A 23845-nucleotide genomic window follows, 5' to 3' on the forward strand; every position below is an offset into this window, starting at 1 on the left:
TTAATTGCCCACCTTGAAAACTCCTCCCATTGCACCACAATCAAGGAGAGAGTTTCTAAAGTGAGCATGCTTCAGACTAAATCCTGTGAAGGAAAAACTTTTTCTGCTATAACTACATCTTTTCTCTCACTATGAAGGAACTCTAGACTAATATAACACAGTTGAATAACTCCTTATATAATCTGTTATCTCAGTCTGTGAATTCATTTGCTATTATAACTTAATGGGAAATTTAAAGTGATAACTTAGGAGTGAATTTAGCATTGCTAAAAGTGAATTTGGTGCATGTTCTGAGATACATCATTAGGGTATTGCTTTGCAAGTGCATAGCTGCTTATCCATGTTGTCGTTAAACTAAATCTTGTAAACTAGCCTTCGACAGTAAGTGTAAAAGACCATGTTAAGGATCTTGTCTTAGGGTAAAATATCATCAATAGATGACAATGATTGAGTTTCCACTTCTATAAGTGCACATGCATATACACACATATATTTATTTATTTGTTGGTCAACGGTGCTGTTACTTACACCACTCCAAAATGGCACATTCTGTGTTACCAGTACTGTAGGTAACAATACTTTTTCCAAAATCTGTTCAGAAAGAAAGCAAAAAAATAACCTGAACATATAAAAAAACTTGTTCGATCTTGATAAGCATAAAAAGAATTCCAGATTATGTGTCTGCTAGCTCCTAAAAAGTCACAAGAAAAATATACAGGTATTTTGTCTCACCAGAAAACTTACATATACCAAGCAGCCCAGAAAGAACATGTGGTAAAGAGTGACAGTTGGGTTCAGCTTCATTTTTTGTCAGTGGGTGCCTCATGAAACATTTGAAAACAGGAAAATGAAATTAGAAGTGGAAAGCTTTTTGACTTTTTAGCTATCTCAGTGGTTTTCAGAAGAAGTGAATTCCATTCATCACATATTAATAATAAAATCGTATTTCCTATATGCCTTAAGAAAGAAAGAAGGATTTTAGCTTGTGAGCTATAGCTTTGTAGTACTGTGTTTCCCTCAGACAAACGAATGCCTCCACGTTGTCTTTCTTGACACTTCAACATTCCTCAGGAGGGTGAGAAATCAGCAAGGATATAAAGAACACTGCCCTGCCCCTGGATTCTAGGAGAGGGTACCAGGAGACAGCACTGACAAGCAGGGCAATAAAGGCAACATTGGCTACAGTCTCCTGACTCCACAGCATTCAGATGGTTATATTTGGCTCATAAAGCAACATTTAACATGATCATTCCCTGTCCTGTGCTAAATAATAAAAGTACCATTAAGACAATGTAGTGGGCCTTTTAAAGGCAGGGAATTTATGCCAAATATAACGATCAAACCAGCCTGACTAATAAGTTGGTCACAAATGCGAAGGGTAGCAGAAAAGGGTGGCAGAAGAAGCAGAGGTTTCTGCAGTAGAGATAAAAAAACCCCACCAAACCCCAAAACAAGCAAACAAAAAATAAAAATTTTAAAAGGGAAATTGCTTTGTGTCACATTGCACTTACATTTTATGCTGGAAAATAAAACAGGTCCCTGAAATACAACAGTTGGCTGTAGCAGCAATTTCTTTCTGAGCTGAGGAAAAAGCCAGATGTCTTATAGATAAGGAGCAGCTGCTTTCCAGGCATTTAATTACTATTTTATATCCAATATGTAGTTCATATGTGCCACACAGCTGTGATATGGCTTGTACTTACAGGCTGGAATTCTAAGTTATTGTAATGAATATTACTATATATTTGTGTTCAAGCCTCCTTCACCTGCCCTGTTTTGCACTCTCTCTGTCCTCCTAAACCAGAGAACAAAACAATTATGCTCCTCTATTTAATAAAATGTGTAAGTCAAGTTCTTATTAATCTTTATTCAAGTGACAAAAATAATCAGACCTCACTTGACAAATGTGATTGTTATTGTAACTTTCATCATCACTGGAATAACAACATATTACTTTTTATTGGTTTTGGCTATAGGTAACCTGTCCCAAAAATGTATAATAATCTCACTGTAGTTTTTCCCTTAAGCAAGTACGTTCAGTCCCATATGCTATATTCAGTTGTTAATTATCCTTCTAGTTGGAGATATGCACAGAAACACACTGGGATACAATTCTGTTGCACAAACCTTTGTTGGCCCTAGGTGTCAGGTTCATTACAAGGACTCCACCTTAGAGTGATCAGCTTCTCAGGTTGCAGATTGTTGGAGGACAGGAAAGTTTTAATAGGTGTGATGTTTCCAAGCACCTGCTGAAGCAAGATGAATTTTCAGAGTCATGAAAAATTGATAAATTTTCTCAGACTTTCATAGTTACTGAGCACTTCTAATTCTCCTTTTATAAACAGAGCATGAAAATCAAGACGGAGATGGTGTTACATCATCTTCTTCCTTTAGAAATACTGGTTTATAAATGTCTTTTAGATATACTGACTACATGATTTGACATTACCTTAAATTTCAAGGTCACATGACTACAATTTATGATAGCTCTTGATCTCATCTGCCCACTAATCTGTCATCTCTGATTAATCTAACATTCCAACCTCTTACGCAGTTTCCAAATGCTTCCAGATTTAAAATTATAATAATAAGACAAACATAGATGAGTAGTTTGCCAGAAATGTATTTCTCATTTTCTTATCAAATATGCATTTTTTTCCCAAAGTTATGACATCATCTTGAAGCCTTGAAATGGAGGCTTTAATGTGATTTATTCATGCAAAATCCATTTGTAAGGTCTTGGTTCTTCAGTATGAGAAGCCAGACCCATTTCTGTAGTAGGCCTTAGCACTGACTTTTAAGCTGGAGGATGGGTAAGGTAATGTGTTATACAGTGACTTGGTCACATGTCAGAGTGCCTTCTATCATTACAAGACTTCCATATTCCCCCTTCAGAGACCAGCTTTGTGTGCTGCCACAAAACCATCCTTTTGAGAGAAGCAAATGAAATCCAAAATAGTTCCAATGTAATTCATAAATACATTTAATTTTTTCCTGAAAACATTTACGGCACATTGTATTTCACAAACAGAACATGTGCCAGTCTGGTGTGGTAGAATAACACTCCAGATATCAGCAGTACTGTGAAAGCTTATCTCTTTTCTGTTCCTGTGATATGGTTGGGAAATGACAGTGGCAGAATCCTTCAAAATCTCTCATATTTTTAAGTGTATCTACCTTGTGAAAGTTTTTTGCTGGAGTTTGGAGAAGTCTGCCCTAGTGACAGCCTGGCTATCTATTATTGAATTGCTCTGTAACACTCCCTATTACTATTTCTTCCACCCTCTCCCTGAAAATAACATTCAGCCACAGTGGTGTTTTGAGGGCTGAAATACCTTAGAACAGTCTTCAAGCTGGGAACTGGTTCCAGAAACTACCTAATGGGCAGTTCTGGATAATGAATATGGCTATGCGGAGTGAGGGTAACCAACTGCTCAAGGACAGGTCTTAAACTGAAAAACAGTAAACTCCCTATGAAATGTTTTAGGTAGTTCTTAAAGTGAAAGTATACACTTTTACATAGATGCCATATATGCTTTTCAGCAAATCTGAATCCAGTTCTAAAGCCCTGTTTGTCATACAGATGTTTTGTCACACATGATAATGGTGTTGCTACTCAGTAGGACAGTTACAGATGCTACAGCTCCTACGCAGGAATAAGCTACTGCATAAATATAGGATGGCATATTTGCCACTGACTTAACAGATCTAAAGTGAAAAAAATACCCAACAAACAAACAGGACTTTAGTAGATCAGAAGCAAAAGGAACTAAATGTACAGGCCACTCATGAGGATATCTGCAGTTTGAGGTGTCAAAGGAGGAGCTCACCAGTGCCCAATACGAAGCTGCAAGGGACAGCAGGAAGTTGGGTCATACCAGGACAGACAGGGAGCCCAGGGAGGTAGAAACTGATTTCCTTTCCTCCAGGACTATCACCATAATGCAAGATGGCACATGCTTTTTCACAGCTGCATGACCTTGCCAATGCCCATTCATCTCATGATCTATAAGATTCTTACTCCTTTTTGAAAAACAAACAAAAGCCTTCCCAAATATCCAACACAAACAGCTACATGGGCACTTTTGTGCCTGTGCATGGGTTGATGGTTATTGTCTGCATAGAGCCACACATTTTTTTCTTACTGAATTACATCCTGGTTTGTCTCAGATCTTTAAATTCTCAGGAGTATTTTTAATCCTCTACCTGCATTTTCTCCAAAAGAGGTATGATTTGCAAATATAAGCATCCTCATTTTTCCATTAGTCAAGTCACTGAAGAAAATATCAACTAATTCTGTAATAAGGACATATTCCTGGAAAAAAAACCTCACTCAATTTATTGCTGTAGTTCCTTTCCCTTTGTGATTCCTTTCCCTTGCAGCATTTTAATCTAGACCATATGTTCCTACCTTACTTGGGAGAATGTTCTAGGAGTCTGTGTCCAGCGACTGACTAAAATCAAGATGTGATATCAACTGTTTTTCTATAGCCACATGAAGTGATATCCCGTAACAAAATGGAATTATTTTGGCTCAATATAATTTTTATTGACCACTCCTTTCTCTTGATGTACTAAGTATTCTCAACTGGTATGTAAGTTATTTTCCCGCTGTTTTTATAGGAATTGAAATGAACTATCTGGCTTATAATTTTAACCTCTCTCCCCTATTTCTTTTTAAAGATGGACACTCTTCCTACCCTTTCGTAGATATTCAGAATGTTAATTTGGATTATCTGATCACAAAATAACTAATTTACTCTCAAAACTTCAAATGTTTTCTTTCCCCTTTCAAGTTCTTGCCCTTTTTGTCTTCATTTCATGATAGCACCAGCTCATGACTGAACTTTTGAGTGAAATGAAAAGGGAACTAAATCTACTAGCTTTCTAGGAATTGTTTGACAATAACCTTCACTCTGCACAGAAAAGGATCATTTTTCCTTAGCTTTCTCTACCTGTCAGTGCACTAACATGCTGGGAAGGAAACGTCAACTATGCATCACATGGTTTCTTTCTGTGCTTTTGACGTTCTCTGGCCTCAAATGTTCACTTATCCGTTCATCTTTCTTAAAAGTCTTTTCCTTGGTGAGTGATCTACAGCTCCTATCCTTCCTCCGCACTGTCATAACTTGCAATTTTGCATAGTTTCTTTTGCATAGGTTTGCATAAACTTGCATTTAACATAGTTCCCTTAAAGAACTGTCTACTGTGCTTAACTCTCTCAGAATTGTCTCCCACGAGATATCACTTACTAGTTCTCCGAATTTCTATAATCTGCTCTGCTGAAGCAAATTGCAGCTCTTCCTGTTTGTCAGGAATTCTGCTGCTTCATGATCACTCATGAAGTGCAAGTTGGTTTTAACTGTTACTTTTTCCTCTAGGCTCTACAAAATTATGAGGATCAAATCTGGAAAATGTCATCTTTCTTTGCTTTCTCCAATTTCTAAACAAAATTTCCACTAAGACTTTTCAGAAATTAGCCAGATTGCCTGAGGACAGCTTTATTCCTTTCTCAACATGGAAATTTTTGTAAGCAAGTATGCTGTTGTCACTGAATACTGGGTTGTGGATAATTCTCCTTAGAAAAAACTCATCATATGGGTTTTTTTTTTTCTGATAGATAGCCTACTATCGACCCCTATCAGCACTTTTTATTCTTTAAAAATTACTCAGGAACTAGGAAGCAGCCTATGTCCCTCTTTATTAGCAAGTGATGCCTGCGTGTAAGGTAACACATATGGTAACACCTACATCCTTTTCTGTGTCTACATGTCCTAAACGAGTTATACTGCTTATATTAATGTCCCTGGTAGATAAATAATTCCATCAGGTCTTCATTAGGACTGTTAAATACTAACTTTGAAATGTGTTTCTGCTGCTACTTCCACTTGCTTGTTCCCCATGCAACTTATGTTCAGACATCCCAGAAACAGAAAAATGAGCCTCCTCGGGAATAACGAACATGTAGTTCTAAAAGACACACAGAAGAGCAAGAATATCTGGTAGAATTCAGTTGTATTTAACATGTGGAAAAAAACACCATTCAGGTTACTGGACAGTCTTCACCTATTCAACCTAAGCAGAACCCAGCCTGTCTGAAGCCAATATGCAGCACCTGAACAGAATTTCTTACAACCAGCTTCACAAACAGATTCAATCCTCATGCCAAATTTTGGCGCCTGTTGTTCAGGTTCTCAGAGGTGACATGCATTAAATTCTCCTCCACCCTGAGACTGATGGAATATTTTCTGGCAAGAACAATATGAAACATCTTCTGGATGTAAACATCATAAACCCAGCCCCAAATCCTTGAAAGTGTTGGACCATCTGGTAACCTGGAAAGGTCTCTGATGTTGATTTATAATAAATCCAAGAGTATCAGATAAATCTCAAAGATTCAAAGAGTATTAATGTACAAAAGCTATTAACAAATTTACAACAATACCTACAGGTAAGCAATCTTCAACTGGTGAAAGAATAATGATGGAAGATAAACAGGATAGAAAATCAGCTACAACAGTGTTAGATGTCTCTTTTGTACTTGTATGAAAAAGACACACTAATGACCAGAACACTCTTGTAAATCAAAAGAGGGTTATACTAGATAAATCCTAGATTCACAACACTTTCACGGTGAACAGAAGATGACCAAGCATTTGATTTCACTTACTGGCATAATCTGGCGTAATCTGGGACTCATTCCAGTAACATCAAAAGTGAAGAGATCCAACAGCACAAAATCACACTGAGACTGAAATCAGATCTAGACTGTGCAAATCAGACTTGCAGATCAGTATTACAGTTAGAGCACTTAATGTCACATGATGATCCTTAGCACTGATGGAAAAGGAGGTTATTGACTTGACAAACAGCCAGTGACTCAGGGAGACTGAGAGATTTCATTTCCCTTCAAGTATTTTTGGAGAGGAACCACTCTGCAAAGCTCAGTCTCCAAAAGCTGCGAAGGGAATCACCTTCCATTTTGGAATACTGGAATATCACCAATCTATGTACCAGAAGAAATACGTGTTATAGCTGCTTCCAAATATTACATGTTTGTTGGATTTTACATACTTTTTAGAAGTAACATTATTTTCAATATTGTGCATGATAAAATGCTACCAATCACTTTCTCTGAAAGTAAATTTCAGAATTCTTTTAATTCCTAAAGAAATAAAGAAAAGCACACAAAAAAGCCTTCCAGGCACAGCTTTCTAAACTTTAATATTTTGGAAAGCAAATAAGGGTTCTGTGTTTTTTGACAACATTGATTTTAAAATAATACATTAAAAATAAATGTAATTCTGTAACGTTGATAATATTTCGATACTTATGCCTGGCAAAATGTAAATATAGTCTTCTCTAAGCTAGTGATTTTTCATAGCTTGAAACTGCTGCTCGCAAATCTTAATGTATCTTTCCAAACTATCAGAAAAAAAACCAAAACCTAGCATACTGGATTGAATTATTTTCTTTGGAGATAAATTTGAAATACAAATATTGCTAAAATAGTCTCAGAAGATTCAGTGAACATTTTATTCACCTTGATACTAGCAATTACATTAAAAATATAGTAAGCAGAAAGAAATCAGATGTTCTAGAAGTAAATTGTATCTTTCTACACTCAAGACATTTGAAGTACCTGATTAGTTCTAAGAGGCTCCTGGTGAAGCTAAGTTTCAGCGGGTGCTATGACTGCTTGCTGCAATTTATAAATTCCAATGCATCACTTTCCTTGTGCTCTCTTACTTGTGTTGGACAGCTAACAAGCAGAGCAAACACACCAAAGATATGTGCTGCTGACATGTCTCACAGAAATTTGCTCTCAGCTTGTGAAGGTGACCTCACTGTTTGGATGCCTTGGAATGCATTGTTGCTGAGTGCTTCTATAGCAAAGATACCAAAAAATATGCCACCTTCCACCTTAAGCAAAACAGAAGAGTGCTTTGTCCTATCAGACCTGGCCACAGCTGTTATGTTTTTGTGATTTTTAGATACATAGTTTCAGTATATGTATCTTTTAATGTAGCATGTCTTCAGTAACTTGTTCACACACACAAAAATCACACAGGCAGAAGGATACAAATCACCATCAAAACCCACCACCACTTTATGAAACAACACCCATCATGTTTTTATATACAAATAAAATCAACATTTTGCAGGCAGCTCTATGACAAAAATAAAAGTATGTAGGGTTTTGCACAACCCAACAGATGCTATGTCAATTTCAGTAGTGTTGGCCTCCTAAATAGCTGAAGCATAGCAATACAAAAACATTTGTTTCGTAAACAACTTGTAACACATAAGGAGATGAATGCACTGGAAGATGTATTTTTATCTATCAATCACATATAGAATTTATGTAGATACCAGAACAATCTCTTTTTTGAAAGTTATGTAATATTCGTTAATGAGCTCCATTCTTAATATATGCAAGTTAAAGCCATTAAGACATTCAGCACCAGAAGGCATCTGAACTTGTCTAATAAGGCAGTAATTTAGTGAAAGCAATGAAAGGAAGTTTTATCTCTGGGGCATACTGCAAAGAAGTCTGAATGGCCATCTTCCAGATATAACTTTTCTTTGTGTAGCGAAACATACCAGTCTGGATTTCATTCTGATGCATGAGCACCCACTTCACTGAGTTCAAGATTTGGTCTGTTACAGAAACTCATGCTACTCTGAGACTTAATTTTGATCGGCAGCAAACTTTTAAATATATAAAGACATAGATAGACATATAAACTCTTCAAATGATCTTGTCTCTCTTTTCTAAATACAATAATCTTTTTCAACATTACAGATTCATTTGTTATAGTGTGACAGCAGAGGGCTTTTGGCTTTCACAGAATGTCTGGTTTTAAACTCTGTCCCTGTAACAATGTTATAATGAGTTCAGTAGGAACTGTAGGACTGTAAATACAAGTTAACATTGGCTACTGTAAAAATAAACTGTTTAACATTTCTTAGGTTTTCTCTCAAGTATTCTGTGCAGAATATGCATAATTTATTACAGAGACTGGTCAGATTCTTGAGGAACGTCATATGAGCTGGTCATCTCTGACTCACCACCAGTAGACTCTATAAGTGTTAGTTGGAGTAAAGATTTCAGGATTCCATTTATAGACTGGTCTTTCCACAAGACTTTATTGCAATATACAGGACAGGATATCTTTCTCTATTTCTCTCTATCTTTACTAGGAGTCTAGCTCTTCAATGTCCAGTGGAGCAGAGCTCCAAAACATCTTCTCTCTGGGAAGACTGGTTAAGAAGGTCTCAAAAAATGACACAATTCTTAAAAAGGGTTAACTTCTCCTTGTTAACTCCTAATTTGTGCTTTTCAAGGCTCTCCCTATTACCGGTGAACTACAAATCACTTTCAAAGAAGTATCCCACAAGCTTAGTACTTTAGAAAAAGGGATAGAAAAAGGGACAAAAAAAGAGACGTAGCTGGCTACCTAGCTTAAGGTTTTCACTGTCTCAAGTGCTGATTGCCTTAAGATGTATGCATTTAAAGTATTCTCCACTCCTCATTGCCAAAACTGGTGGCATGAATTGAATCTCATAGCACCAAACTAGTTAATGCCTCTAAATACTCTGAACTATTAGGCCCAAATGTAGGGTGCTGGTACCAGCTGCCTCTTTATTACTAAGAATGTACCAGATTGTCAGAAGCTACTTGACAATATTTACTAGTCCTGAGGAGTCCTTGCACAGTTACAAGAGACCTACCTTACTTCTGTGTTTGCTATGACAAGTAATTTAAAAATGCGCAGAAAAAAATGCCTAATGTACTATTGCAGTACTCATCAAAACCTCTATCCTCTAGTTTAAGCAAAGAAAACTGACAAACTCCAACCTACTCAGGGTGATAAAATGTGTCAAAGCAACTCAGCCCAGAAGGGGATGCAATTTACATAAAGCAGACACTTAGAAATAATTTTTCAAAAAGTTATATCCTGGACTGTTAAACTCCTGTAATGTACAGACCAGAGGGTCGTAATTTCAGAAAGGGATTTTGAGATGTTGTAGTTGCACTTCATTTCTAAAATAATTTTATTTCTTTCTTAATTTCCTGAATGGCATTTACCACACAGAAAGTGATTGTGGGATGTATGGTTTTAATTGTATCTACTGGTTAAGTGAACACAGCTAGGCTCGCAGACCTGTTTACCCAAAAGAAGTGTCTGTTTTATAAAGAATTATTTTAAGCATTATTCACAAAATTCTTCTTTCAAAGGGCCAGTGAATCTGATAATGGTTTCCTGGCTTTTTGAGCAAGTGTTCTAAAGAGATCTTGTGCCTTGCTCATACCAAGTCCACTACTAAAATTTGTGTCATCTAGCTTCTGGATGAAATACGAGCCTGTACTTTGTAAAAAATTCTTAAGCAAATGAAGAAATATCTAAAATTGAATGCCAGAGACATTCATTATATGATTAACAGAAAATGTACTTCTGTGTGAAATGCACTGATGCTAATTATCCATACACAAGAAACTATCCAATTTCTGCTGACGCTGTCTGTATCTGGAATCCTCAAGGCATGTCTTTCAACTGCTACTCTTTCATTCTATTTTCTAGATGGATATATAATTTATCTGTGCCATAAATATGGTGTACACTGATGTATCCTGTTTTCTGGCAATGATATAATATTTCATTAGCATCTCCTTTACTCACTCTTTAGAGCGCCTTTAGAGCGCCATTTTGTTTCATTTGCTGCCAAACTAGGTCTTAACTAACCTCTATTACATCCTTTTCCCCATACAGATTTTTCTGCAGACTGTCCTGCTCTACTGCTCCCTCAGCCCCTGGGTAATTTTCCTTCCAAACAATTCAATTACACCTCAAGCTGTAGCTTAATAAGTCTTTCAGCAGCAGTCTCATTTAGGCAGCTATTTTTCCATCCCCTTCCTTCACTTATTTCTACTCCAGATTTTGTGCAGCCACAGAGTGAAACAGCTCAGCACACACATTCACATTTTGTCATATTCTTTCAAACCCTGCTCAGCCCTCTGCTTGACTCACTGTGCAGCCTCACAAGAGCAAGACCAGTGTAAACAGAAGCAGGATGTGAAAAAAAGTTAGTGACCAAGAACCAAGGTTTTGAAAAGAAACTCCCAGGAAATTAAGTTTTTTTCTTAAGTATTTAAGAATCAAGGTCAGAAAAAAAAAATCTTACGTTAAAAACATGTTATCAAGTCGTGATGATAGCCATATCCTTGAGGTGATGCCTGAGATGCTACCCAGCATGATACTGGGTTGGAGTAATGGAAAATACATATGATCTGGGATGGGGACAGGAATATCTTCAGTCTTTGTCAGCAGTCTCCTAATTTGCTAAATTAATCTGATCTTGTTTCACAATATCTCTGTGTGGGCATTCACACTAGCAGCTACAGCTCAAGTTGGCCCTCACTGGATCCCATGATTGTGTTGCACAGGCTGATAGCCCTATTTTGCTGAAATGAAGAGCTATCACTCCTCAAGTAGGATGCCTTTAAACTTGACGTGACACAGAGAGGGGCCCAAGGAAAGATACAGGCACATATGCAGAGAAGTTTTTTTTATGCACCCTCAGATAGTCACTGATCTCAATAGTCTTTTCTAAGAACTGTAGAAACAAGACTGTGTGTACACTTTTGAATTGCATGTTGAAATCACGGCAGTGAGGGAAGATGAGGCTGGGACATAGGTTGTAGATGCTGTTATATGACACTGCTCCACCCTGATGGCTTTGTCAAACATCCAGAGCAAAACTGGTGATAAGTATTTAAGGTACTAGTTTGTTGCTTCTGCTTGTCAGGAAACTTGTAGTATTTAAGGCCATGAAAGTCCAACAGAAAAGACAGGACACATAAGGGGTTTAGTGCCACATAAGGTCTGGAGCCAAATTTTCTTCCTATCCCCTGTCAATAATGCTGGTAAGCTAACTAACTGTTTATTGTTGCCAGTGTATAAAGCCAGCTCTGCAGGGAACCTCATTGTATAATCCCTTTTATAAACTGATCGAACTATACTCTAAAACTGGTTAGGCTTTTTGCCCAGCTTCTCCAAGCGAAAGGTTGTTCCTGCACTGCAGTACTCTGATAATTAGGAATGCCAATTGAACTTCCTACCTAAATTTAGTCATGGCTCATTTAAACATATATGTGTTTGTACCTGTGCCAAAGCTATCCTTAAGTATCCTTAAGGAACTGTTTTCCTTTCCTAGTATCTATCTCTCTTCCTCAGTGTGTTTATGGTCAGCAAGCATATGTTTTCAGTCTTTGTTTTCCTTGGGTGTATAATCCAAGCTCTTCTACTCTTCTCCCTTAGACACCTTATTTACCCAATCATCATAATAACCCATCTCTGTACCTGCCTTGGTCTGAATTCACCTTTTCTGAACACTGGCAACTGGAGGTGAACAGATTTTGACAAGTTAGGTATTATCTGTCAGTCTGGCTATAATGCAGCAACTTGAACACGGTCACAAAGACTGAGCCTAAAATTTCTCCCCTACTCCCCTTGTCTGCTTCTAAAGTAAATATTACCCCTCTGAATCTTCTGAAAAAATCCCAGAAATCTAACACTCTTTCTTTTTTTTTTTTGTTTATATTTTTTGTTTTTACACAAGAGCTGTTAAGGATTTGGCCTTTGTTCAGGACATGTATCCTTGATCCTCCCCCTAGCAATATAAGTTATACTTCTTTACTAGAGTGATTGGTCCAGATCACTTTTAAAGACTCAAGTAGTGTGATGTAGGAAAATCTACCAGTCTCTTGCCTAGGTTGGCTTTTAATGAATATTAAATTTAGCAACATCTTGGACAAGAAAAAAAGTGGAAAGGAAATTAAAATCTGTAGCATTCTTATCCTTTTTTTCTTATCTCCTATTCCCTTACTCTCATCTGAACTCACCCCCTTATGCAACCACAGAAGTCTGGGATGAGATTTTACTGTAGGTGATTTGACCGCTTGCCAGAGCTCTAAGCAGAGGAGGAACATCTGCCAAGTTCAGTATTTGGACAGCGCTGCTGAGACTCAGCAGTCCGAGCTTTCCACTCTAGTATTACTGGAACTGCAGGGTGAGCAGATACATCTCTTTGCAAGAAAAGAATCTAACATTTACACAAAGTAATGAGGTGATCACAGTTATAATTACCCAATTTCCAGTGCAAGGATTGATTTATTTGTAGGAAGGTACAGTCTGACGTAGCATTCCAAGAGCAGAGCATCGTGCCCAGGAGTGTCAGAATATAACCATAACTATTTTACTAAAAAGTCAGTCCACTCATTTTGAAGACACGACTGAAAGAGATACAAATTTGATCCTTTGTGTTTCAAAATGAAGCTGTCATTGTAAATATAAACCATGAAATTTCTTCAATACTTTCCTCTGTGAATTTGAAATAAGCTAATCATCATGATGAAGCAATTTAGCTCAGGTAGGTGTGATGGCTAAATGCTTATTTTTCTTTTCCTTTTCATTTAAATCAGTCTTGGTTGACAACTAATTTTTTCTTTTTCATCAAAGTAAATACATCAGATGACATTTCAGATGTTATAAAGGAAATGAAAATAGCTTACAAAAAATCAGAAGCAAAGCTTGTCCATCAAACAATCAAGAACTAAATCTGCCCAGAGACAACAAGTTGAAAGGAAAATCTATAAAGTAAGATGTGTGGACATGGTTTCAGGTTTTGGTCTAAAGTTAATCTATAAACTCAGCAGAGCAATTTAAAGAGGAAAATCAAATTCAGCTAAAATACAGAGTACTGTCAGTACCCTTTAAATTAGAAATAGCTTGAGTTACTAATTTTGGGGTTCTGGGTTTTTTTTTTCTGTTTTAATACTTTTATTCAGATGTAATTACTTTTCTGTGATTTCTCTACAGTGGTATGTATACTCCGTTATAAAACATGTATTGGTAAATGATAACAAAAAAAAAAAGTAATTGCAACAGCAGCCAACATCATGCTCTACCTGGACCCCTCGAGTGCAGCTAAAAACCAACCTGAGACTGTTTCAATTTCCAGCTTGAATGGGAAATTAATCTGAAGCTTGTAAGAGTTACATGTCATTCCCAAATCTGAAGGGTCTTTCAGAAGCAGCAGGAAAAGTCTCTAGTCCCTTTTAATAGAGAAAACCTTTGAAGAACCGCTTTAAAAAAAAATCCCTTTCCTGATACTATGACACAAGCTTCATTTGTTGAGACCACTTTTATGCTAACAGTAAAAATAAGGTGAGAGAGTGAGTTTAGACCCCACATTTCTGATTTTCCAGAAGGCTTGTTCTCCTGCATTGTGGCAGTTTTGGTCCATGCCAAAAAGCAATCTCTGGGCAATACTGGGAATAGTTTGGGGGCCACAAAGATCATAAATTGTTTCCAATACACACCAGAAACTGCACTGGGTTTGGCTTCTTTCACCATACATAGTCTTCCAGCAGTACCCCAGGAGGCTTATCACCACCAAACATCCATGTGTACTTCAGCCATGGCCTGGGGGAATACAATACTCAACTTTATTCCAAAGGTCTGCAACAGAATTCTAAGATAATTTCAGTGGCTGTGAGATTAAACAAAAGTAAACCAAAATAACTATATTCACACCTGGGAGGGTCAGAGCTTACATCATAGGTCTGGAAGGACCCAAGAAGAGTCCTGGAGATGAATGTGACACATCTAGCTTATAACTTGACATTAGGGCCAGAGACCATTGACAGTGTGTTTGTTAAGCAGAAGTCAAAAGGAGTTCTACACAATAAATTATACAAATAAATCTCTGAAAGATGGAAAGGATATCAGGGAATTTATGAGGACAGAGACACAATGAAGATGATATTCTATGTAAAAAAGCATTTTCGTGCTGGAAGAAGACAGCTTCTAATCCCAGGGAAATGAATGGGAGATCATGTGCTTTTTAGATGCAATACTCAAAAGGAGATGGAGCATCCCTGTTAAAATGCTTCTTCATCCACACTCATTAGTCTTTGTTGCTTCAGTAAATATGATCTTATTTGTGGACAGATCAGAAGGGTGAAAAGAAAGGAGGGGAGACATGTGAAATGAAGAGTCAGTGTAAGGGCACAATCCCCTATTGCACCCAAAGAGATCCATTCTCTATTAACTGAGAGTCACAGTGTCACAGAAGTTGAACACTTTCAGCACTCTCAGCTTCCTCCAGCTCCAAACCCTTCATCATTTTAGCGGTCCTTCACTGGACTTGCTCTTGTATGTCGAGTATGTCTCCTTTTTACTGGAGAGCCCAGACCTGGAACCAGCACACCAGATGTGTCTCACCAGTGCTGAGTGGAGGGAAAAGATCACCTCCATTAACCTGCTGGCAGTGCTTCTCTCCTCATAAAGCCCAGGGTGCTGTTGACCTTGTTTGTTGCAAGGGCACATTCTTGGCATATAGTCAGCTTGTTACAAAGAAGGATCCCTAGCTTTTTTTCTGCGCAGCTTCAGCAGACTTAGAGCAAGATGGGAAAAGGATAGTTTGGCAAGTGAGTTAAGAATCACAGAATATTTGCATGTGTATCTCTGGCTTAGTGTTAAAATGATAAGCCTGCCACTAAACCAAATGTTAGAGCAAATAAGACATTCTGCCTTCTGGCTGTTTTCAGCAAGTCTCTAATGCGGCCATGTAATGCATCTTGATGCAAAGACAAGTGATGTAGTTCAGGATCCAATCAAAAAGGAACTTTTCCTTGAGTGAGCAAAACCAATTGCACACCAGTTGTTCCTATCCCATGAATAATATTTCCAAAAATATCACTCAATTATATACTTATTCTGTGACTAATATTTACGATAATAACTAGAAACCTGAAAATCAGATAGAAAAGATCTTGCTGCACCTTAAGAAAAATCACAATTTTTACATTCTTGATAGATGCTAAACTTACATAATTCTTCAGATAAATATGGGGATCTTGAAAAATATTCCTCCCCATTCCATAATCAAAACAATTTAAAAACACCACACAGTGTTGAATCTTCTACCCAATAAAGATAAACTTTTCTTTTTTTCTCTGTCTTTCATGATTGTAATACAAATAAGTTCCAGATCTGATAATTCTTTGCAAGCCACTAAAATTCTAGCGTACTATAGAAGCTTCAGAAAAAGTCACTTTGTGAGGCTTCAGTAAGTCAGTATCTAGTGTCTGGTGGTGATGCTGTAGTTAGGGGCCTGTGATTTTAATTATTATGGTATGAAGATGTGTAGAAGAATTTAGGGAAATAAAATCTAGTTGTTATGGGGAAAAAATGAATATAAAGGAAAATACAATGTTGCTTGAAATACGAAAGTGCTTGTTTGTCTGTAAATTATGAAATTAAAGTAAAATCAATGTGCAGCTCAGGATGCTAACTTGAATAAGGAAAAGAAGGTTGTGACTTTAAAAAGCACCAGCATCATCACCCATGTTCCTGCAGACTGAAGGCTGATAAGGCTGCTGGCTAGATATGCCTAAAAGCCTGTGGTCACACTTCCAAGCTTTGCAGAAGTGGGAGACACAGATATTCTTACAGCATCAAGAGCACTAATGGTTGAGTAAACTGATAAACTGAGCAGAGACCTATAAAAGAAGACACAGCAAGTAACATTTTAAAGAAGATATGCTAAGCAGGTCCTACAGGTATACGGATAATAACATGATAAAACATTCATCTGAATACCAAGTTGCTCTCAAGCCATACCAAGTGATTCTGGAAACTGGAATAGCTAGGGTGAAATTCATGTTTCAGACATGGATTGTTGCTTTTTTTTTTTTTTTTTTTTTTTTTTTAAACTAAATTAGTGTTGTTTCAGACTTACACTTGCTATGTGTCAATCTATTTAGAAGACAACTGCTTATTTCTCCCTCACGTTTTAAAACGTTTTTAAGGCTCTACTCTGCTTTCTGTTTGCAGAATGCCCCTGCAAACTAAGCACTGCCACAATCTGAATCGTGAAACCTAGTAGCAATAGAAGAAACATGACAAGTGGTGTGGTAATTGTACTGAATATGCACAGCTACCATCCCAAACTAGCTCACATATATTCATAGTCTTCAGGGATCTGATGCTTTGCTGTCAAAAGTCATTCTTTATAGGAACAAAACTTTTTTGTTTACTCCTTTTCATTGATGTTGCAGGTCTCACTTGGTACTTTGTAACATAATGTAGTGCATGAACAGAATTGTAACACAAGCATCAGAATAAAAATGGAAAGAAAACAAACCTGTATTAGGGGGTATATAGAAAGATCTGTGCTCGCAGCGACATTTGAAATTCTCAGCTTCCCTACTTAGGAAAGTTCTGGAAAGCATTTACAGGGGGTGGAGGCGAGGGGAACAAAATAGAAGAAAAAGGAAGAAAGGAGCTAATTGTTCAGAAATTCATTGTATAATGATGAACATAACAATAATTATTAGTGTTTCACTGATTAAACCCATTCCCAGAAAATGAAAGTTAACTTTTTATTCCTTTTTTAACCAATTTAGCAATCCGCTAGCACCAGACTTGTGATTTCAATGAACTGTCTGCCTTCATATGAAAAGCAACACTTATAGAGAATCTAGTAATTCTGAAGCCCTTTACATCACATACAGAAAGGAGACAATCTTTTAGGTCTCATAACTGTGTGTTAAAACAGTGACTGCCAGAAAAAGGAAAGGGATGGTTCACACAGATTTGTTCCTATGCTCTTCACTAAACTCCACTTAGTGGCTGGACATGTGGGTGGGTGAATCATTGGATTAACCCAGGATGTCAGTTCTTAGATATTCCAATGTTCACAGAAATAATTAGGACAAAGGCAACATTGCTGCCTTCACAAATTTGTTCACTATTTCCTTTACCATTCGTGCATTTTAGGCATGTCTCCAAAATGAAACATTAGCCTTTAACCTTTACATGTCTTCTTCCAGTGTGGTGACAAAAAATGTGACCCCATTTGCTTATCTTCTTCCTCTGGTGTCCATAACAGCCAATTTGAAGAAGTACCTTAAATAAAGAACCTAAATAAGAACGAATTTACATAATAAATAAACATGCTTTTCTCCATAATGTAGATGTTAGGATCTTGGCTTTGTTTTAAAGCATGAAAAAGTTATCTCTCAATACAATGTCCTTAGTGTGCTTTCAAATGCTATAATCTGTTTCTATGCTAATATACCCTCAGACTTTTAAAATATACATTCTTTTCATAGCTAAGTCAGTTGTTTCTGATGTAAAAAGTAACCCTATATTACTCTGTGGCAAAAATTAAAATGTTTCTTAGATTTTAAGTAGCAACATAAATGTTATCAATACTTATCAAAGTAAGACAGCTGAAACTTCATTTGCCAAAGTACTTTAATCACCTTCAGAATAGTTATTTATTGCATATAAGAGGGCAAAATACCTTCTCTGCTGAAGTAAATAAAAAAAAAAAATCAAATTAACAGGAAAATCTTCTAGGGGCCCTTATAGACTTGACAGTAGGCTTGATTCTCCCCAAGGGATTTCTACAAAGCTATGTCCTATAAGACACAAAGTTACATGGGATGAGATTTCAGGGCCTAGAGAAAGCAGAGGGTTAGTGGGGCAAAGCTTAATGTTATGTAATTCTTTGAAGGGATGAATAGTTTTCAAAAGGATATAATGTTTACAAAGTCTCCAGCGGTATTTCTGTTCAACTAAATCTGCATCACAGTATTGTCACAATGTGAAGGTAAGAGCCAGCTTAGCTCTGTCTTCAGCAGAGCTTGTTTCAGCTCTCACAAACAGAAGACAAATAGCCTTGGCAATTGCATTTTAAGAGATCTTAAGCAATTTAAAGCTCCTAGGAGAAGCTGTACTGACAGTCCCCGAGCATGCAGCACCCCTCAATTGAGGCACAACACAATAAGGGAAACGCCAGCTACTGCCAGCTGCCTACCTGCATACCATTTCTCCACTCCTCAGGAACATGAGGCTTTATTTCTGTTATGGGAAATGATCTTTGCAAGATTTACTCAAAGGAGACAGCTAACGTATTGCCAGAAGATTAGAAGGAGAACCTCAAAAGGTAGGCTGGACAGAAAAAATTGCTCTCATCCCTGGGATGTACCCATCCATACTTAGCAAAGACCCTGTCAAATCTTAACTTGGTTTCATTGCATTAAAATGGTCCCCAAAGACACCTCCTGTTAAAACACTTTTTGAAGAATAAAAGCCTTACTTTGAGAGCAGTGCCACCTACACAGACTTGAAATAAAGGGGCTAATGGCTCTTCAGGGCACAGGAATGTTTTAAACACTTTTCCTTCATGTAAGAAAAGTCATAACTTTTTTCAAAACCCTTTTTTTTTTTTTTGAAAAAAAAGGGAAATGTGAAATAACAATGTCAGTGATGCTACAGATGAATTTCAAGGGACAAGTGAGTTGCGATGTTAAATGCCTGGTGCAAATAATTTGTTAACTTATTTGATACATGTCCAGACTATATTTTACAGTCTTTTGGAGAAAGATGTAAATCCCAAGAAAAAACATACATCAAAAAGTCCCAGAAGTGAGACAAAAAAAAAGTTCTCAAATGATTTATCATATTGATCTCAACTACATAAAGAAATATTGGAAGTAACCACATGTAAAATAAGAATAAATATATCTCCATCAGTGAGAATATTTTCATTTTTACAATAAACAGGACATAAAGGTTATAAAATCTGCTATGTCAATAAAGGAAAAAAATGAATGTTTGCGAACATAGAAACATAAATGTTTTGAACACAAAATTAAGGTCATAAATTTTAGTCCTTGTTAGTCATTATTTCCCAACTGTCAACAGAAGTGCATTTCAGTTCATTCAAACTTTACAAAGAAATAAACTTTAAGAAAATGTTTTTTGATACTCTGAACCACAACAAGCACTCAGGATTGCCATATGCAGCATAAACCACATTGAAACATGAAGTTAAGACCATGTTTGAACTCCTGTTTCCACTTTATTTTAACCCCATTTTTAGCTTTTGTCCCAAAGAGGGGTTTTTTTGGCTGTTTTTTCTTTTTCTTTTTCTTTTATTTTTTTTCTACTTACTAGCCTTGATAAATATCTCCCTGAAAATTCCCAGCGTTGTTCCTACATGTGCTGGGTCTGGGTGGGATGGAGATAATTTTCTTTGTAACAGTCCATACAGTGCTGAGGTTTAGATCTGTGACCAAAGCTGTACTGATAACGCATCAGTGTTTTAGCAATTGTAGTCTGGGGGTGCACAAGTGGTCCGGAGAGGGCACACTAACCTGAACTGACTAAAGAGATTTTCCATCCCAGATGACGTTGTGCTCAGCAATACAGCCCAGAAGTAGCTAGGGCTCCAAGACTGGCTGTCTGGCATTTGGTCTGTTCTGCTGGTGGGAGCTGGTGAGCCTTTGCATCACCTTTTCTCCCCACCCTGTTCCTTCACTTAGCAAACCGTTTATCTCAATCCATCATTTTTTTCTCACTTCAGCCCTACGATTCTCTCCCCTGTCCCACTGTGAGGGATTGAGTGAGCAACTGGTTGGAGGCCTAGCAGCAGCTGGGGCAAATGCAGCCGCTATTTTTGTCTCTAATGAAAATGCTTTATCGGAGCTGCCTATGGCTTTGCAGGAGAGCACAGAAGGTTGAATTCGTTTACCCTAAAACACAGAGCTGTGATGCTCCTCCTCCTGACAGGAAAAACTGAGGAGCCACAGGAAACGGGACATCCCTAAGAAATCCAGCTTCCTGCTCCTGTTCTTTCCAGACAGCTGCAGGGAGGTAGACATAGCAATTGCTGAGGCGGTTGGAAGAGTGTGCTTCCATCCTTTGTTCCCATCATCCTCGAAGGATAATGTATTTTGCACACACTCTCACCCACGTGTTTGCAGGGGCTATGATAGTAGCCAGCCTGGTTTTCCAGGGTTCAGAAATGAGCAAAGTAGGCAGCAGTGCCTCTGCTAAGCTGCCACCCCAAGAGCCTGTTCTCCTGAGGAGCAGTGTGTTTTGCCCGGGCTTGGAGCCAGCTTCAGACTTTAGAATGCTTTTAGTAGATGGAGTAATCTTCCATTGCCTTCAAGGTGCCATTGCCCTGAGAACAAGGATGATGCATCACTGTCTCCTTTATGTAAACACTGTAACAGAGATGACACCACTCCTTCTTGCCATTCAGGGATTCCCCTCTTCAGAGAGCATATTTGGTTGCGAAAAATGAGCAAAAACCAGTCTAATCTTCATAACCACATGGGTCCCTATTGAGATGTAGCTCATTAGCAACAGACAATCTGGCAATTTTATGAGCTCTTAAGGTTTTGAAATTGCTTTGTATTTCATGTTGGAACAACACCCGTATCTTTTTTCTTTCAAAAATGGCAGGCTATCAAAACCATCTTTTTTAGATCAATAATATTAGGTTTTTATTTCAGCTCTCTATTCCTGTCTGGCATCAGAAGTGACTGGAGTACCCTGGATCTCATAAAACTTTCTATTGCAAAAACTTCCTCAAAATCAATACCTCATTGCAAAAATGTCTTTCCAGACAATCCTATATTCTCCTGGATATTCTGAAAGTAATAGAAAAAGGTTAAGAACGTCTTTCATTTGAACTGAGAGATGATTATTTCAGGACTGGTAACATGCTTTAATAGAGTTGTTCTGATACTTACCTGAGGTACTAGTGAAACGCTGCTTGGAGGGTTGAGTTTGTACTTCTGACTAACTTATTCCTGAAAATGGGATGTCACTGAAGGGTCTCCAAGCTGGTGAGGCAAAAGAGAAAGAAGAAGGACAATAATTCCTGAGAATGAGAAACAGGATGTGGAAATTTCACAGTGGTCTGAAAAGCCAGGGAGAAGAACAAGACGAAAACCATCCAGGTGGCTACATTTGAAACAAACAACAGCTTGCAATTCAAACTGACATACCACTGACATGCAGAGAGAAATGCTAAAGTACAGATAAAATAACTCAGACAACAAATTTCCAATGCAATTTTAGCTGGCATGAGCAAGTGATTGCAAAAGCTAGCGATTGATAAATTAATTCTTGAGGCAGCCAAAAAGAATCAGAAAGGCTGGAAGAATTCAAAGTCAGGCTTACTAATGAGACTATTGGAGCAAGCAAGATAATGACGTTCAGCAATGTGGTTATATTCCTGGCGTTGGTAGTGGCAGACTTTGACCAACCAGGCATAACTATATACAGTAACACAGAGGAACATTTCTTGTGATTTTTATATCACCACCTACAGACGATGTTCTGTGTATTTATAACAAGATTCTCCAACCCTTGCTGTTCTCTTTTTCATCCTCCCACTTCTTTTATTCAAGTAAGAAGAGAGAGATGGGCTAAAAGATACATGAAAAGAATCACAAGTGTTTCAAGAATGCAAGAATTTAAAAGTGCCTCCCGTGCATTTTTTAAATGTCACTGCCAGGCTACTCACCACTTAAACCACTGGATTTTTAATGCCAAGTTGCTGATGTAGAAGCTGCAGACAGGTGACCACAAATTCCCTACCCACATTCATTTCCCCTCTCAGACGTCATCAGTGGTTGTGTCTGGTAAGTGGCTAGGTGGTCTCTGTGTCCTACTATCCAGGTCCCCAGGAATGTGCCCTCAGCCAACACCTAACTCCGAAACAGCACATGATATAGGTCATTCCCCAAGCTGTCTAAGGAAGGAAGCCCAGGCAAGCCCTGATCTTGTGGGCCATAGTCTGTGGGAAGCACTGGGAAATGTATTTACTCTGCAGCATAGCCACTCTTCACTGCACGCTTTCTATGCACATCACTGGTGACTCACTCCTTTCCTTGCCTCAGCTATGCCAGCAGAAAGAATATAGCAGCCTGGTGGAGTGGATTGAAGGAACACAAAAGGACTTATGTTGACATATAGGAACTTCAGCTGGTCATCCTCTCCAGGCCCTCAGCCTTCCACCAGCCAGAGCAGATAATCAAATGAATGCTTCTCGTTTTCCTCAGATTTGATGCAAAGCTTTCTTTTTTTTTTTTTCACCTGCCCCTCTCATTTAGTAGTTTTGCCATGGCAGACTGTATTCAGTTTATGTGGCTCATGTGGCTCAACCCAGTCTCTTGTCACATTTTCCCTCTCTGTCCTGCTGAGGAAGGGGAGTGATAGAGTGGCTTGATGCATGCATGGCAGCCAGCCAAGGTCAACACATAGATGTAGTTTTGTATTGCTGCAGATCAGCTCTTTGGAATCGTATGTTATATGAAGTCTAACACAGGCAAGGTGGGTGTTTCCACTCATCTTGAATCCTCATGGAGGTGCAATTGCTTAAGAAAAATAGCATTTTGAACACTAACATTAGAGAAAGAAAGATGGAACACTTCAAATAGCTACCTGTGTCCTGAAAAATTCCATGCCTTCAGAAGCATGTCTCCCCAGTATCTTTAGTGACTTGAGCACCTCTTCAGCATCCCTAGCCTCTGGCGTTAAGTACATGGAAAACATGGATGCTTGAGCCAGTGGTGCAAATGCCACTCCTGAAGCTGCTCTACACCTAGGCTGCCACCACGCCATCAACAGCTGTAGCACTGAGCTTTGCAACATATAAATTTCCCTTTTGAACTTACTCCTGGTCTCTTTGGGTGATTATTCATCTCTGAAATTGACCTCTGAAAGTGGATTTTCTTACTACAGATTCTGGAGAACCTCTTACTTTAAACTGGTGCATTTCCACAAAAGGTTTTAGACTTGAAGAAACTACATTTTATGAGATGAAACAGTTTTGCTGAAAAAATTACAATCCACGCAGGATGATGCTGTATTTTTTCCTCCTACTTGCCTTATTCACTAGAAAAATATAGAAACCAGTTGGTAAGGGTTGGATGTCTTTTTGTGAGAAAACCACTTGGGAGCTTCCTGCG

General features: G+C 37.9%; 1 long non-coding RNA gene across 12 annotated transcripts in view; it reads right to left on the reverse strand.

Annotated features, from left to right (window-relative positions):
- LOC136015437 (uncharacterized) overlaps window positions 1–23845 on the reverse strand; it is an 83494-nt gene that overhangs the window by 35637 nt on the left and 24012 nt on the right. For 6 of the 12 annotated variants that reach the window (XR_010613214.1, XR_010613215.1, XR_010613213.1 and 3 more), the window contains exons 2-4: window positions 21620–21712; window positions 2128–2249; window positions 529–591 (exon numbers count right to left, since the gene is read on the reverse strand). This is a non-coding gene — a long non-coding RNA (uncharacterized LOC136015437). Of the gene's footprint in view, window positions 1–528; window positions 592–1511; window positions 1582–2127; window positions 2250–5858; window positions 5971–14386; window positions 14490–21619; window positions 21713–23845 lie in introns of all 12 variants that reach the window. The other 6 variants (XR_010613210.1, XR_010613211.1, XR_010613209.1 and 3 more) reach the window with 6 other exon arrangements.

Source organism: Lathamus discolor, chromosome 5, assembly GCF_037157495.1.
Source record: "Lathamus discolor isolate bLatDis1 chromosome 5, bLatDis1.hap1, whole genome shotgun sequence".
Taxonomy (NCBI): Eukaryota; Metazoa; Chordata; class Aves; order Psittaciformes; family Psittacidae; genus Lathamus; species Lathamus discolor.